Raw genomic sequence first — 16,764 nt, forward strand, 5'->3', positions numbered from 1 at the left:
AAAGTTCTACTTACTCATTTATATTACTTCATTGTCTACCCCATTCAAGTAATCCACATAGAAAAACCTGCATTTATACACACATGCTTCAGTACTTCTGAGATTCGTGAGGATAAGGATTGCATATGTTTGTGCTCATGATTATATCTTGAGCATATAATGGGTTTTCAATACATTTTGTTGATTAAATGAATATATACATGTATATGCAGTTATACAAGTGTTTGTATACACACATGCCTGATATATTAGGGTGATGCTTATAAGTAACCCCCAAATTTTCGTGACTTTACCTAATAGAAGTTCATTTTTATTCATTTAACACTCTGAAGCAGATGTTCATAGTTGGTAGGCAGTTCTCTGTGAAATAATTCAGAGATCCGTTTCTCTTCTGTTTGGGGCCTTTGTAATTTCTTAGGGTTTTATTGTTATTTGTATCTAACCAATGAGACAAAAGGGAAAGACAGCTTAGAGAAGGTACAGCTTCTTCTAAAAAACCTTGGCTTAGATATGATACACATCACTTTTGCTCACATTCTATTGGTGTGAACCTCTTTCATGCCAATACCTAGATGTATGGTGGGCTGGGTAATGTAATCCCTGGATGGACAACCACTTCCCAGCAACAAATCCATACTGTGTGTGTAGGGGGACCAATCATGTGGTCACTTATTTTCAGGTGCAGGGATGCCAGAGATTATGATGTAGTCATTTAGCTGTTTGGCCTTCCATAGGATATTGCTGAAGAGCAGCAGCTTTTAGTGGAATTCTCAGGAGGAAGTTGGGCTTTAGTGCATTCTTATTAAGTATAGATCCTTGCACTCTACTCCAGATCTGCTGAAATCAAATTATTGTGTTGAGGTTTGGGAATATGCATTTTCATCAAACTTGTTGATTCTTACATTCACTAAAAGGTGAAATCTGCTGTAAGAGATTATTTTAAACTTTTATTTTTCTTAAAAGAAAATGAGCTGGGCGCAGTGGCTCACACCTGTAGTCCCAGCACTTTGGGAGGCCGAGGCGGGCAGATCATCAGGTTAGGAGATCGAGACCATCCTGGCTAACACGGTGAAACCGCTTCTCTACTAAAAATACAAAAAATTAGCTGGGTGTGGTGGCGGACGCCTGTTGTCCCAGCTGCTTGGGAGGCTGAGGCAGGAGACTGGCGTGAACCCAGGAGGTGGAGCTTGTAGTGAGCTGAGATTGCGCCACTGCACTCCAGCCTAGGCGACAGAGGGAGACTCCGTCTCAAAAAAAAAAAAAAGAAAAAAGAAAAAAGAGAAAACGAAAAAAAAAAAAAAGAAAATGAAATGACTTAGAAAATAAAGCCCAGTAGGATAGCTTGCAAAGAGAGTCATTGAAAATCACATACTTGCACTAACCCTATTCAGTATTGGTTCTAATAACTGTAGCCAAAGACATTTGTAAACATTAACAAATATTTTTTTATGAGATAAAACTATAAATTTTATTTTGCTTCTCAACATAAGCTCCGTCAAGTTGAAGACACTTTTATAAGGGATGGTACCAGCCATTTAGTTCATCCTTAAAGAACTGAGGGTGCTGGGAATTTAACCATGTCAATGCAGTCTTTTTTACATTATTAGCTGAAGAAAAATGGATGCTTTTTAAATATTTTTTTAAGATTGTGAACAAAGAATTCTGAAGGAGCCAAATAAGGATTGCAAGGTGTATGCCTAATGATTTTTCATGGAAACTCTCACAAAATTGCCCTTGATGAGAGGAATGAGCAGGAACATTGTTGTGGTGGAGAACGACTCTGGTGAAGCTCTCTTGGGCATCTTTCTGCTAAAACTGTGACTAACTTTCTCAAAACACTCTGATAGTAAGCAGATGTTACCATTCTTTGGCCCTCCAGAAAATCAACCAGCAAAATGCCTTGAGCATGTAAAAAATTGTTGCCATGACCCTTGCTCTTGATCAGTCCACTTTTGCTTTGACTGGACCACTTCCACCTCTTGGTAGCCATTGCTTTGATTGTACTTTGTCTTCAGCATCATACAGGAAAAGTTATGTTTCATCTCCTATTATAATTCTTTGAAAATGCTTCAGGATCTTGATTTCACTTGTTAAAATTTTTTTTTTCTTCAACTTTTATTTTAAATTTAGGGGGTATATGTGCAGGTTTATTACCTGGATATATTGTGTAGTTCTGTGGTTTAGGATATGAATAATCCTGTCACCCTGGTACTGAGTATAGTACCCAATTGTTAGTTTGTCAGCCCTTGTCCCCCTCCCCTGTCTAGTAGTCCCCAGTTTCTATTTTTCCCATCTTTAGGTCCATGAGTACGATGTTTAGCTCCCACTTATAAGTGAAAAAAATGCAATACTTGGTGTTCTGTTCCTATGTTAATTTGCTTAGGATAATAGCCTCCAGCTGCATCAGTGTTGCTGCAGAGGAATTTATTTTGTTCTTTTTTAATGGCTATATAATATTCCTTGGTGTATATGCACTACATTTTCTTTATCTGATCCACTGTTGATGAGCATCTAGGTTGATTCCATGTCTTTGCTATTGTGCATAGTGCTGGGATGAACATGTGAGTGCATGTGTCTTTTTGGGAGAACAGTTTATTTTCTTTTGGATATATACCCAGTAATGGGATTGCTGAGTTGAATGGTGGTAATTCTTTCCCAAGCCTGATGTCCAGAATGGTGTTTCCTAGGTTTTTTTCTAGGATTCTTATGGCTTATGGATTCTTATGGCTTATTCCTAGGTTGTTTTCTAGGATTCTTATGGCAAAGATTTCTTACATTGAAATATTTAATCTATCTTAATTTTTGTATATGGTGAAGGGGGATGGATATTCCAGTTTCATTCTTCTGCATATGCCTAGCCAGCTATCCTAGCACCATTTATTGAATAAGGAGTCATTTCCCCATTGCTTATTTTTGTTGATTTTTGTCAAAGATCAGATGGCTGTAGGTCCAGGGCTTTATTTCTGGGTTCTGTATTTTGTTCCATTGGTCTATGTGTCTGTTTTTGTACCAGCACCATGCTGTTTTGATTACTGTAACCTTATAAAATAGATTGAAGTCAAGTAATATGGTACCTCTGACTTCTTTTTTCAAAGGATTGCTTTGGCCATTCAGGCCCTTCTGTGGTTCCATATGAGTTTTTAAATACTTTTTTTTTTTAGTTCTGTGAAAAACGACATTGGTAGTTTGATAGGAATAGCGTTGAATCTGTAGATTGCTTTGGGCAGTATGGCCATTTTAACAATGTTGATTCTTCCAGTCCATGAGCATGAAATATTTTTTTTTTTTTTTTTTTTTTTTTTTTTTTTTTTTTGAGACGGAGTCTCGCTCTATCGCCCAGGCTGGAGTGCAGTGGCGCGATCTCGGCTCACTGCAAGCTCCGCCTCCCGGGTTCACGCCATTCTCCTGCCTCAGCCTCCCGAGTAGCTGGGACTACAGGCGCCCGCTACCGCGCCCGGCTAATTTTTTGTATTTTTAGTAGAGACGGGGTTTCACCGTGTTAGCCAGGATGGTCTCGATCTCCTGACCTCGTGATCCGCCCACCTCGGCCTCCCAAAGTGCTGGGATTACAGGCGTGAGCCACCGCGCCCGGCCCATGAAATATTTTTTAAATTTCTTTGTGTTATTTATGATTTAACAGTATTTTATAGTTCTCTTTGTAGAGATCTTTCACCCCCTTGGTTGGATGTATTCCTAGGTATTTGTGTGTGTGTGTGGTTATTGTAAATGAGATTGTGTTCTTGATTTGCTCTCACCTTGAATGTTTTTGGTGTATACAAATGCTGCTGAATTTTGTACATTGACTTTGTATCTGGAAACTTTACTGGAGTCATTTATCAGTTCCAGGAACCTTTTGGAAGAGTCTTTATGGTTCTTCAGGTATAAAATCATATAGTCTGTAGGAGAGGTAATTTGACTTTTTCTTTTCATGTTTGGTTGCCTTTTACTTTTTTCTCTTGCTGGATTCCTCTGGCTAACACTTCCAGTACTATGTTGAATAGGAATGGTGAGAGTGGGCATCGTTGTCTTGTTCCAGTTCTTGGGGAAGCCTTCCAATTTTTGTCCATTCAGTATGATGTTGGCTGTGGGTTTGTCATAGATGGCTCTTATTATTTTGAGGTACATTTCTTTGATGCTTAATTTCTTTAGCGTTTTTATCGTGAAAGGATGTTGGATCTTATTGAAAGCTTTTTCCACCTCTGTTGAGATGATCGTATGGCTTTTGTTTTTAATTCTATTTATGTTGTGAATCACATTTATTGACTTATGTATATTGAACCAGTCTTGCATCCCAGGAATAAAGCCTACTTGATCATAATGAATTAACTTTTTGATGTGCTGTTGGAATCAGTTTGGTAGTATTTTGTTGAGGATTTTTGAATCTGTGTTCACCAGGGATATTGGCCTATGTACTTAAGTGTGACCAGGAGGTCTGCCTGAGCATGGAGCAGAGAGGACCCGCCTATATCAAAGCCTCTGCACAGGAGGAGTGAGGCAACTCAGGCTGCTGAACGAAGCATGCAGGTGCTTTGAATGCCTGGAGATCTGCCTGGGCATGTGGCAGAGAGGATCTCTAATTTTTGTGGTAGCAGGTATCATTCTTTTGTTTCTATGTTTAGAACTCTCTTAAGGGTATCTTGTAAGGCTAGTCTAGTGGTAATGAATTCCCTTAGCAGTTGCTTGTCTGGAAAATATTTTATTTCTCCTTTGCTTATGAAGCTTAGTTTGACAGGATATGAAATTCTTGGTTAGAATTTCTTTTCTTTCAGAATGCTGGAAATAGGTCCCCAGTCTATCCTGGCTTGTAAGGTTTCTGCTGAGAAGTCCAAAGCCTGGTATGGCTCCATTTGTATGTGATTATGTAATCTAACCTTTTTCTCTGCCTTTAAGTATTTTTGTTTATTTTGTTTTGTTTTGCATTGACCTTGGACAGTCTGGTGACTATGTCCTGTGACAATCTTCATTTTGGATAGTATCTTGCAGTTCTCTAGATTTTTTGTATCTGGGTGTTTACCTTTCTAGCAAGGTTAGGGAAATTTTCTTGAATTACTCCCTCAAATATGTTTTCCAGGTTGTTTACTTTTTCTTCTTAGGAATGCCAATAATTCATAGGTTTGTTTCTTTTATGTAATCCCATATTTCTCAACGACTTTGTTCATTTTTTAAAATTATTTTCTCTTTGTTTTTGTTTGACCAGGTTAATTCCAAAGACCATTTTTCAAGCCCTGAAATTCTTTTTTCTGTTCGGTCCCATCTGTTGCTAAAGCTTTCAATTGTATTTTCAAATGCCTTACCTCAGTTTTTTGGTTCCAGAAACTGATTTCTTTTTTTTTTTTTTTTTTTTTAAGACAGTTTCACTCTTGTCACCCAGGCTGGAGTGCAATGGCACCATCTCGGCTCACTGCAACCTCTGCTTCCCAGGTTCAAGTGATTCTCCTGCCTCAGTCTCCCGAAGTAGCTGGGATTACAGGCGCCTGCCACCATGCCCAGCTATTTTTTTTTTTTGTATTTTCAGTTGAGATGGGGTTTCACCATGTTGGCCAGGCTGGTCTTGAACTCCTGACCTCAGGTGATCCACCCACCTCGGCCTCCCAAAGTGCTGGGATTACAGGCATGAGCCACCATGCCTGGCGCAGAACCTCTGATTTCTTTTGAATATGTTTATTTCTTCTTTTATTTCCTGGATTGCTTTAGAAGTTTCTTCTATGTTGATTGTCAGCTCTGTCTTGGATCTCATTGATCTTCCTTGCAATTCATGTTTTGAATTCTTCATCTGTCATTTCTGAGTTCACATTTTAGTTAAGAACTGTTGCTGGAGAGCTAGTGCTATCCCTTGGTGGTGTTACTACATTTAGATTTTTCATCATGCCAGAATTCTTCCACTGGTTTCTCCTCATCTGGAGATGATTGCACTTCTAATTTTTGTAATTAATTTCATGTGAGTAGGATTTTTTTTCTTTCCCTATAATTGTTTTTTTCTTTTCCTTTCTTTTCCTCCCTATTGGGGTGTGACTGTAGAGAATGCTGGGTAGGGTCTTTTGGTTTTGCTTCTATAGTTCTGTGCACTTCTTTCAGCAGGTTTTATATTGGGCTGTGCATTTGACCTACAAGTCAGTAGGCCATGCTTATCGATAAGAGTCAGCTGTAGCCAATGCTGCTGGGTATATATTTGTTTAATGGTAGAAACTCTGTTGCCTCAGGCAGTGGTCTGAGCTCCCTGCTCAGCTCCAGGGGGATGGGGCCATGATTGGTGAGAACGACTGGGCAAATCTGCCAAAGGTTCACTCATGGCAAGCACAAACACCATTGCTGACGGTGAATCCAATGGGCAGCCACCAAGTACCCAGAAGTGTGCCTAGGCATGGAGCTGGGAATCCCCTTCAGCCCTAAGTTCTCTGCATGGGAGTTGGGGTAGCCTAAATTCTTGATCTAAGAGAGTTGGTGCTCCAGGTGCCTGGAGGTCTGCCTGGGCGTGGAGCAGAGAGGACCCCCCTATACCAAGGCCTCTGCACAGGAGGAATAAGGCAACTCAGGCTGCCAAACCAAGCATGCAGGTGCTTTGAATGCCTGGAGATCTGCCTGGGCATGTGACAGAACCTGCCTGCCCCAGGATCTCTGCACAGGAAGGTTGGGGTGGCTCAGACTGCTGATTCAGGTGAGTGGGATCTCTGAATGCCTGGAGATCTGCCTCAGTGTGAAGTGGAGAATACCCCCTTTCACCAAGATTTCTGCACAAGAGGGGTGAGGTTACTCATGCTCCTGAACCAGACAAACAGGTGCTTTGAATGCCTGGAGATCTGCTTGGGCATTTAACAGAAAGGGAACCCCTCCACCAGGATATCTGCACAGGAAGGGTGGTGGAGCAGCTCAAGCTGCTGATCCAGCAAGCTGGTTCCCTGAATGTCTGCAGATCTGCTTGGGTGTGTAGTGGAGAGGACCTCACTGTACCGCGATCTGCATCCAGTAAGGATGGTGCCAGCTCAGGCTGCTGAACCAGATGCACAGGCACTCTGAATGCCTGGAGATCTGCCTGGGCATGGACCAGAGAGGGTCTTGCTGTACCACAGTCTATGTCCAGGAAAGGGTGGGGTGGTTCAGGCTACTGATTCAGGTGAGCGGGTGCTCCAAATACCTGGAGATCTGCCTGGATATGGAGTGGAGAGAGCTCTGCTGCACCACTATCTATGTCCATGACGGGTGAGGTGGTGCAGGCTGCTGGTCAAGAAAAGTAGGTGCTCCAAATGCTTGGAGATCTTCCTGGGAATGGAGCAGAGAAGGCCCTGCTATGCTACAGTGTATGCCCAGGAAAGGTGGGGCTGCTCAGGCTGCTGGTCCAGGCAGGTGGGTGCTCTGAATGCCTGGATTTCTCCCTGGGGTGGAGTGAGAGGACTCCACTGCACCGCGATCTCGGGAACAGACTGAGGCACCCAGCAGTGTCTCACGCAGATCAGTTCACGTTGCCAAACTGGCCCTGGCTGCAAGCCTTGCTGCCCAGGAGAAACTGCTGTGGTAATAGTTCTCCTCTTGCCCCAACCCTGTGACAGGGAAGAGTACAATTCCAGTGTCTACTACTCCAGTACTTTCCACAGTTCTGCTTGTGGAGGCCCTGACCTCACTCTAAAACAGGTGCTCCAATCTCTGTCCTAAGACTAAAATGCATGAATGGCCATGTTGCCAGATTGTCAAAGAATGGCTGACTTCGTATGTGCCCTGATAGGGTTTGGCTGTGTCCCCACCCAAATCTCATCTTGAATTCCCACGTGTTGTGGGAGGGACCCTGTGGGAGGTAATTGAATCATGGGGTCAGGTCTTTCCTGGGCTGTTCTCCTGATACTGAATAAGTATGAGATCTGATGGTTTTATGGGGGGTAGTTTCCCTGCTCAATCTCTCTTCTGTTGTCTGCCACCATGTTAGATGTGTATTTCGCCTTCTGCCGTGATTGTAAGCCTCCTCAGCAATGTGGGAACTGTAAGTCCGTTAAAACCTCTTTCTTTCATAAATTGCCCAGTCTTGGGTATGTCTTTATCAGCAGCATGAAAACAGACTAATACGTGCCCAGATTAAAAATGGCATTCTGCTCTTGGTCCTGGATTTGGGAACATGTCTGCAGTTTTTCCCAGAGTCTTTCCTTCATAGCATCTCCAAGCCTCTCTCCAAGTTAACTCCAGGGATTGGGAGAAACAAAGTGCTCTCCTTCAGCCAGGATAGGGAACCCCAGTGGACAGGTGAATCACAGAGGGAAGTTCTCTGCCTCTCTCACTTACTGGGACTTCACTCACTTTTATCAGCCAGACACTATCACGGGGGCTGTTTGTCAGCATTCTCCTCCCTGGGATCTGGGGTATCTTTTGTGATTCTGGTGGATTGCTGTTTTCCTTTTATGCCTTATCTTGTGACTTCCAAGTGGCCAAGGCATGCCCAAATCCTCTAATCTACCATCATGGGGAAGCAGAAAACCAGAAACAAATATTTATTGAATAACCAAAGTACTCAACAGCATTACAGTAGGGGGCAAAAATAATATAGATATGTCTCTCTTTAAGGAGTTTACTAGTTGGGGAGAAGTAGCATGTATTTTATGGTGATGTTTCATTGATTCTGAGTTGTACATTTTTTTCAACTAACATCTCTGAAATCAGTAAAAGTCAAAATTATAGTCAGCTAGACATTAACCATGACATTTATCATTGCCTTCTTGTGTGTGAACTTGTCATAGCTGTGTTATAAATTTAATTGAATTATGTGAGTTGGGTTCCGTCTTTGTGATCTTAATTACCAAATTAAATATCTTCAAAAGGATCTCACTGTGATATGACATCAAAACAGAAAGACACAAAAAAGCACAGTTACATATGATAAAAGTCTATGTCTTCATCAGTTTAAGAGAGTCTTCCTATAAGTTTAAAATAAAAATTCCAGTTGGAAAAAAGAACATTATAGATTCATTAATAACATATTTTTAATGTCTAAAATTTTTTCTAAAAAATGATGAAGTCTTGGATTTGATGAAATACACTTGATTATAGAGTTGTAAATATACTCATCCCTCGGTATCCACTGGGGGTTTTGTTCCAGTCCTCCAAATCCGCCCCCCCACCCTGCCGGGGATTCCAAAATCGATAGATCCTCAATTGCATAGTGTTTGCATATAACCTATGCACATTCCCCTGTATACTTTAAATCATCTCTACATTACTTATAATACCTAATATAATATAAATGCTGTGTAAATAGTTGTTATACTGTATTGTCTTATACAAATTTGTATTTTTATTGTTTTTTCTTAACATTTTGATCTGTGGTTTGGTGAATATGCAGATGGAACCTGCTGATGCAGAACCTGTGTACACAGAGGGCCAACTGTATCTCTCAAATTTCTTGTCTCCAGTATTACCACTCTGAATCCATATCTCTTGCTTGAAATACTGCAGTGATTAGTTTTGTTTCTTTCCAGTCTTTTTTTTTAACCTAGCCGTAATGTCCAAGTTACCATTTAAAAAAAAGTTTGATTTTTAACTGACAGGTAGTAATTTTATATATTTATGCAACACAGTATGGTGTATATATATTTACACATACACATATACATATATACACACACACATTGTATAATGATCAAATCAGACTAATTAGCATTGCCATCACCTCAAATATTTATTGTTTCTTTGTGATGAGACATTAAAAATCTCTTCTATTTTGCAATATATAATAGATTATTAACTGTTGACCCTGCTGTGCAATAGAACACCAGAACTTATTTCTCCCATTTAAACTAACTTCTTATCTGTTTACCAACCTCTCCTCATTCTACTCCTCCCTACTCTTCCCAGCTTTTGATAACCGCTATTCTGTGCTCTACTTCTATGAGATCAAATTTTTTAGATTCCACATATGAGTGAGATCATGCAATATTTGTCCTTCTGTACTTGGTTTATTTCACTTAACATAATGTCCTCTAGGCTTACCCATATTGTGACAAATGACAGGATTTCATTCTTGTTTATGGCTGAATAGTATTTCATTTTGTATATATACTGCATTTAAAATAATCCAGCAGGGCATAGTGGCTTATGCCTGTAATCCCAGCACTTTGGAAGGCCAAAGTGGGAGGATCGCTTGACCACAGGCCTTCAAGACCAGCCTAGGCAACATAGCGAGATGCCATTTCTGCAAAAAATAAATTAACCAGACATGGTGGTGCATGCCTGTGTTCCCAGCTACTTGGAAAGCTGAGGTGGGAGGATTGCTGGAGCTTCTGTGGTTGAGGCTGCAGTGAGCTGTGATCATGTCACTGCACTCCAGCCTGGGTGACAGAGTGAGACCCTGTCTCCAAAAAAAAAAAAAAGTTCATTCACTGATGAACACTTAGGTTAATTCCATGTCTTAGCGTTTGAGAATAGTGCTGCGGTAAACTTGGGAGTGCAGCTGTCTCTTTGACATACTGATTTACTTTTCTGTGAATTTTATTCCCAGTAGTGGAATTGCTGGATATTCTATTTTTAATTTTTGGGAGAACCTCCATACTGTTGTCTGTAATGGCTGTACTAATTTATATTACCACCAACACTGTATGAAAGATTCCCTTTCTCCACATCCTCCTCAGTGTTTGTTATTTTTCATCATTTTGATGATAGCCATTCTAAGTGGGTCGAGATGATACCTCATGGTGGTTTTGATTTGCAGTCCCTTAATTATTAATGATGCTGAGCATTTTTTCATATACCTGTTGGCCATTTGTATGTCTTCTGAGAAATGTTTCTTCAGGTCTTTTGCCCATTTTAAAATTATGTTATTTGTATTTTTGCCATTGAGTTGTTTCCGTTTCTGGGAGTGAGTGAGTACTGAATTTCCTTACTGTTATTGTATGACAGTCTATCCTTTTATGTCTATTAATATTTGCTCCAATGTAAGGTGCATATATATTTACAATTATTATATCCTCTTTATTGGCCCCCTTATCATTACATAATACTCTTGTTTCTTCTTACAATTTTTGGCTTAAAGTCTGTTTTATCTAATATAAGTGTAGGTAGCTACTCCTGCTTTCTTTTGTTTTTCTATTTGCATTGAATGTTTTCCCTTTTAGTCTCTGTATGTCCTTACAGAGGATTTGAGTCTCTTGTAGGCAGGCAGCATGGAGTTGGGTCTTGTTTTTTAAATTCATTCAGTCACTCCGTCTCTTATTGGAGATTTTAATCCGTTTACATTCAACATAATTATTAATAAGTAAAGACATACTACTGCAATTTTGGTACTTCTTTTATAGTTGTTTTGTAGATCCTTTCTTCCTCTCTGATTGTCTTCCTTTGTGGTTAAGTGATTTTCTCTAGTAATATGTTTTGACACCTTGCCTTTTACTTTTAGTGTATCTATTGTAGGATTTTGCTTTGTGGTTACCATGAGGCTTACAAAAAACATAACCAGTTATTTTAAACTGCTAACAACTTAATTTTGATCTCAAAGAAAAGAAAGAAAACGTACAATGTAACTCCATTCTTTTCCCACATTTTGAATTTTTGATGTTACAGTTTATATCTTTGTGTATTGTCTCTCTCTTAACAAAGTATTACAGTTCTTATTTTTAATAGTTTTGTCTTTTAGTCTTAATAACTAAAGATAGGAGTGGTTAATATACCACTATTACAATATTAGAGTATTCTGAATTTGTCTGTTTACTGACTTGTGCCGGTGATTTTTATACCTTCAGAAGTTTCTTTGTTACATGTTAGCATTCTTTTCTTTCAGATTGAAGAAATCCCTTTAGCATTTCTTGTAAGATAATTCTGATGGTATTGAATTCCTTCAGCTTTTGTTTTTCTGGGAAACTTTTAATCTTCATTTCTGAAAGATGGCTTTGCTGGGTACAGTATTCTTGGTGTTTTTGTTTGTTTTTTCCTTCAGCTTTCTGAATATATTCTCCTACTTCCTCCTGATCTGCAAGGTTCTTGCTGAGAAGTTTGGTGCCAGGCATATTGGAATTCTTTTGTATGTTAACTTGCTTCTTTTCTCTTGCTGCTTTCAGAATCCCCTCCTTGTCTTTGATCTTTGAGAGCTTGATTATAATATGCCTTGGGGTAGTCTTATTTAGGTTGAATATGATTAGTGATCTTTGACTTTCCTTTATCTGGATTTTATTTTTCTTCAGGTTTTGAAAATGTTCTGTTATTATTTTTTTGGATACGCCTTCTACCCATTTGTCTTTCTTTATTCCCTCTTGAACTCCAATTACTCGAACATTTTCTCTTTTTATGCTATCCCATAGATCTTGTAAGCTTTCTTCATTCCTCTTTAGTCTTTTTTTTTTTCTTCTCTACCTGTATATTTTTCACTTATCCTGCCTTTGAGCTCACTCATCGTTTCTTCCGCTTGGTTAATTCTGTTGTTGAAGCTCTATTGCATTTTTCACTGCTTTCACTGCACATTCTAGCTAGGGAAATTTTTTTTTTTTTTCAGCGTCTCTCTTAAATTTTTCTGACAAATTTCTGAATTGTTTATCTGTATTTTCTTGAAGTTCACTGATGATCCTTAACACAGCTAGTTTGATTTTTATTCTGACAGATCACACATCTCCATCTTTTTAGGGTCTGTTATTGGTACCTTATTTTGTCTCTTTGGTGAGGTCATAATTCCCTGATTGTTCTGAATGCTTGTGGATGTACACTGATGTCTGCTTATTAACGAATTAGTTATTTATTCAAGTCTTTGCAGTGTGACTTTGTGCCCATCCTTCAGTGGGCCTATCTAGAGATCTAAGACTGGCTGTTGTCAAGCCTGTGACTGCTGCAGCCATTTCAGCGGTAGAGGGCGCCTTAAGCCCATTTTTACCACGAAGATGACATGGTGCTCCAGCCAGGATATACCTAATGATGACTCAAGGTAGGGGTACCCTGACTGTGAGGAAGTTGGCCAACGATCCGAACCTGGAAGCCTGTCCCATTTGCTTAGACAGATGCATGTTTCCCCGCAATTCCCTGCACAGATGGGATAGTTCCCCAACTGTAGCAAAAGGAACTGGAGCTGAGACTGGGACCCCTTACACTCTGCTGTAGGATGGAGGCTGGTGAGCTTGCACCAGTGGCCCACATCCATGCTTCCCAGTAATTTCCTGCATGGATGGGACAGTTTACCAACTGCAGGGAGAGGGGCTGGAGCCGAGTCTGGGCCCCTTCACTGCTGTGGGACAGAGGCTGGCAAACCCACCAGGGTAGCCCAGGCAGGCAAGCTTCCCCTAGAAGCTCCCTGCACAGGTGGGGCATTTCCCTGACTGTAGTGAGAGAGGCTAGAGTAGAGAGTGGGATCCTTTAGGACCTGCTTTGGGACAAAGGCTGACAGGTCCTTCAAGGAGGCTCAGACAGACAAATCATTCCTGGGTTGTGGGATATGGGTAAATCTTCTGGGTCCTTGTGTAAGCAGTAATAAACTGGGCCCATGGCTGGGTAGCAGAAGGGTTGGAGCCAATTTACAGGGTAACTTTCAGGTCTGCTGCCAAGACCAATGTCAGTGGGCAGATGAAGCTTGCTGCCTAGGCACTAGTGTGCTTGATTCCTCCTAAATCTTTTTTTTTTTTTTAATTAGTATTTTGGAAGGTTTGATTTTTGTTTTGTTATTTTTAATCAAATGCATTTATATATCTTAAAAGTTCTTTATATACTACCTTTGTTTCCTGCCATAAACAATACTAAACTGTCTCTTCCCTTTTCCTGTATCATTTGATTTTAGTTACAAGTATTAACTTAATGCCAATCACTGTGTTCATAAATGTACTTGGGTTTATCCCAGTTGATTTGAGAGCTTCAAGTTGTAACTCTTTTTCCAAGTAATACTTAAGAAGTTAGTACACTTAGTTTCACCTTTCTTATAATTTTTTTGGTTTTTAAAAATAATATGTGTTATTTTACATCCCTTGAGCTTATATCATTTTTATACCATTTTGTCAGCTTTATCTCCATTTATAAAAAATTGACACTTTTAGAGCAGTTTTTAGAGCAGTTTTAGGTTCACAGCAAAATTGAAAGTACAGAGTCCCCATGTACTTGCTGTCTCCACACACGCACAGCATCCCCCCCATTAGCATTCCCTACCAGAGTGGTACATTTCTTAAAATTAATACACCTCCATTGACACATTGTCTCCCAAAGTTCATAGTTTACATTAGGGTTTACTCTTGGTATTGTACATGCTGTGGATTTTGATGAAGGTATAATGACATGTGTCTACCATGATAGTATCTTACAGAATAGTTTCACTGACCTAAAAATCCTCTTTACTCTGCCTGCTCATCCCTTCCTCCCTAAAAACCCTGGCAACCACTGATCTTTTTAACATCTCTGTAGTCTTACCTTTTCCAGATTGTCATAGAGTTGGAATCATATAGTGTGTAGCCTTTTCAGATTGGCTTCTTTCACTTAGTAATGTGCATTTAATCTTCTTTTATGTCTTTTCATGGCTTGTTCATTTTCTTTTAGCACAAAATGATATTTCACTGTCTGGATGTACCACAGTGTATTCATTCACCTAGTAAAGGCCACCTGCTGCTTCTAAGTTTGGGCAGTTATGAGTGAATAAAGCTGCTGTAAATATGTGTTTGCAGGTTTTTGTGTGAACATGTGTTTGACTAATTTAGGCAAATACCAACAAGTGTGATCGCTGGATCCCATGATAAGAGTATGGTTAGCTTTGTAAGAAATTGCCAAACTATCTTCCAAAGTAGCTTTCCCATTTTGCATTGTCACTAGCAATAAATTAGAGTTCCTATTCGTTCACATTCTCTTTAGCATTTGATATTACCAGTTTTAATCCCCCTTTGGGGGATTAAAAAACTATATTACCACCACAGTTACAACACCACTAACTTGTGTTCTGAGTTTTGGCCATTCTAGTAGGTATGCAGGGTATCTCATTGTTTTTTTGTTTTGTTTTTTCTTTTTGAGATCGAGTCTCGCTCTATCGCCCAGGCTGGAGTGCAGTGGCGCGATCTCGGCTCACTGCAATCTCCACCTCCCGGGTTCAAGTGATTCTCCTGCCTCAGCCTTCTGAGTAGGTGGGATTACAGGCACACGCCACCATGCGTGGCTAATTTTTGTATTTTTAGTAGAGACGGGGTTTCACCATGTTGATCAAGCTGGTCTCGAACTCCTGACCTCGTGATCCGCCCACCTCAGCCTCCCAAAGTGCTGAGATTACAGGCATGAGCCACTGCACCCAGCCATCTCATTGTTTTAATTAGTGGTTCCTTAATAAGATATGATGTTGATCATCATTTCACATGCTTATTTGTCATCTGTGTATCTGCCTTCTCTGGTGAAGTGTCTGTTTTGGTCATTTGCCCAGTTTTTAATTGGGTCGTTCTTTTCTCACTGTTGGATTTTAAATGTTCTTTGTATATTTTGGATAACAGTAGTTTATCACATAGGTCATTTGCAAATATTTTTTTCCCAGTTTGTGTCTTGTCTTCTCATTCTCTTGATATTCCCATCTTTTAGTTTTAGTTCTAAAGTTAGATGTATTTTCTTCTTACCCCAGTCCATCATGTTACAGCTTATCCACTTTTTTTGTTTTGTTTTTTTTGTTTTTTTAATCTGAAACATTCTCTGGTGCACTCAGGCAAGCTCATAGGAGAGAGATTTTCTAAGGTCTTACAGGTTTATGACTTTGTGGTTGTACACTTGAAGGACACTTTGGCTGGATATAAAATACTCAGCTCACATTTTTTTCTTTGAGTAACTTAAAAATGTTACTTCATTGTTTTCTAACATAAATGTTGCTGTTGAAATTCAGTACCAGTCTGATTTTCTTTCCCTTGTAGGTGACTTGGCTTTGTATTTAACTTTATTATTGTGATAACTTTACATATTTTTGTTTCCCATGTTTAAATGATCTGGATTTCCCTGGACTATTAGGAAGAGATTCCTATGAAAGAATAAATCAGGATAGCTTTATCAGTTTACATTTGAAGGTCTTTCTCCTCTGTTGTTTTTGGAGTGTGTGTGTAGCTCCTTTGTCTCGTAGGTAATCCTTGGTCAAAAAGGTTTTTCTTTTCCAGTGCACTGTTTCTGAGAGCTTTACATGCTTAGCATCCCATCATAGGATACTTATTTTCTCTCTCTAGTATTTTCTGTCAACTGTTTCCTTTGGAACTTTGCCACTCCCTTCCCTCTTTATATCTTATCCTTCCTTCTCCCTATCTTCATTGCCCTGCAGTTTTGTTTGAGACTTCCGAGTTTTTTTCCCCTTAGGGTGAGACTCCGTCCTTCTGGTGAGGGCTCTTTGTTACGTACTCCTCTAAGATGCTTGAGGGTTTAGAGCTTCGTAGCACTCTTTGCTGCCTATAGGACTGACTATACAGGTTTTTGCAGTCACCTGCAAGTTGGAGCCTGTGAAAACCTTTTCCTTTCTCTCCGTTTATTCTTAGATTTGCTCTCCGAGTTTTCTCCAAAGATAGAGTCCTGTGCTTGTGGAGTATTTCTTAGTGATTTTTGGGTTTTGTTGCTTTGTAGGGTACCTCTGTTGTAGCTTTAATTTCCTGCTGCTTTTGTACATCTGGTGATCATGCATTGTGAGCAGTTTATCCACATTCTCTTAGTATTCTGAGAATTATGGAGATTCTCTTTTACTTAGTTTCATTGAGATCTTCTCATATCCCTGTTGGTATATCTGGTTTTTAGGAGTTATCTTTGGGGGATTAAAAGACTATACTGCCACCACAATTATAACACCACTAACTCATTATTTTATTAGTTTAATTGTGACTAATATGTAAGGAG

The 16,764-nt window shown here is 39.7% G+C and overlaps 1 protein-coding gene across 21 annotated transcripts in view; it reads left to right on the forward strand.

Annotated features, from left to right (window-relative positions):
- Positions 1-16,764, forward strand: part of RAB3IP (RAB3A interacting protein) — a 186,153-nt gene that overhangs the window by 137,761 nt on the left and 31,628 nt on the right. The window lies entirely within an intron of this gene.

This window comes from Pan troglodytes, chromosome 10 (genome assembly GCF_028858775.2).
Source record: "Pan troglodytes isolate AG18354 chromosome 10, NHGRI_mPanTro3-v2.0_pri, whole genome shotgun sequence".
Lineage (NCBI taxonomy): Eukaryota > Metazoa > Chordata > Mammalia > Primates > Hominidae > Pan > Pan troglodytes.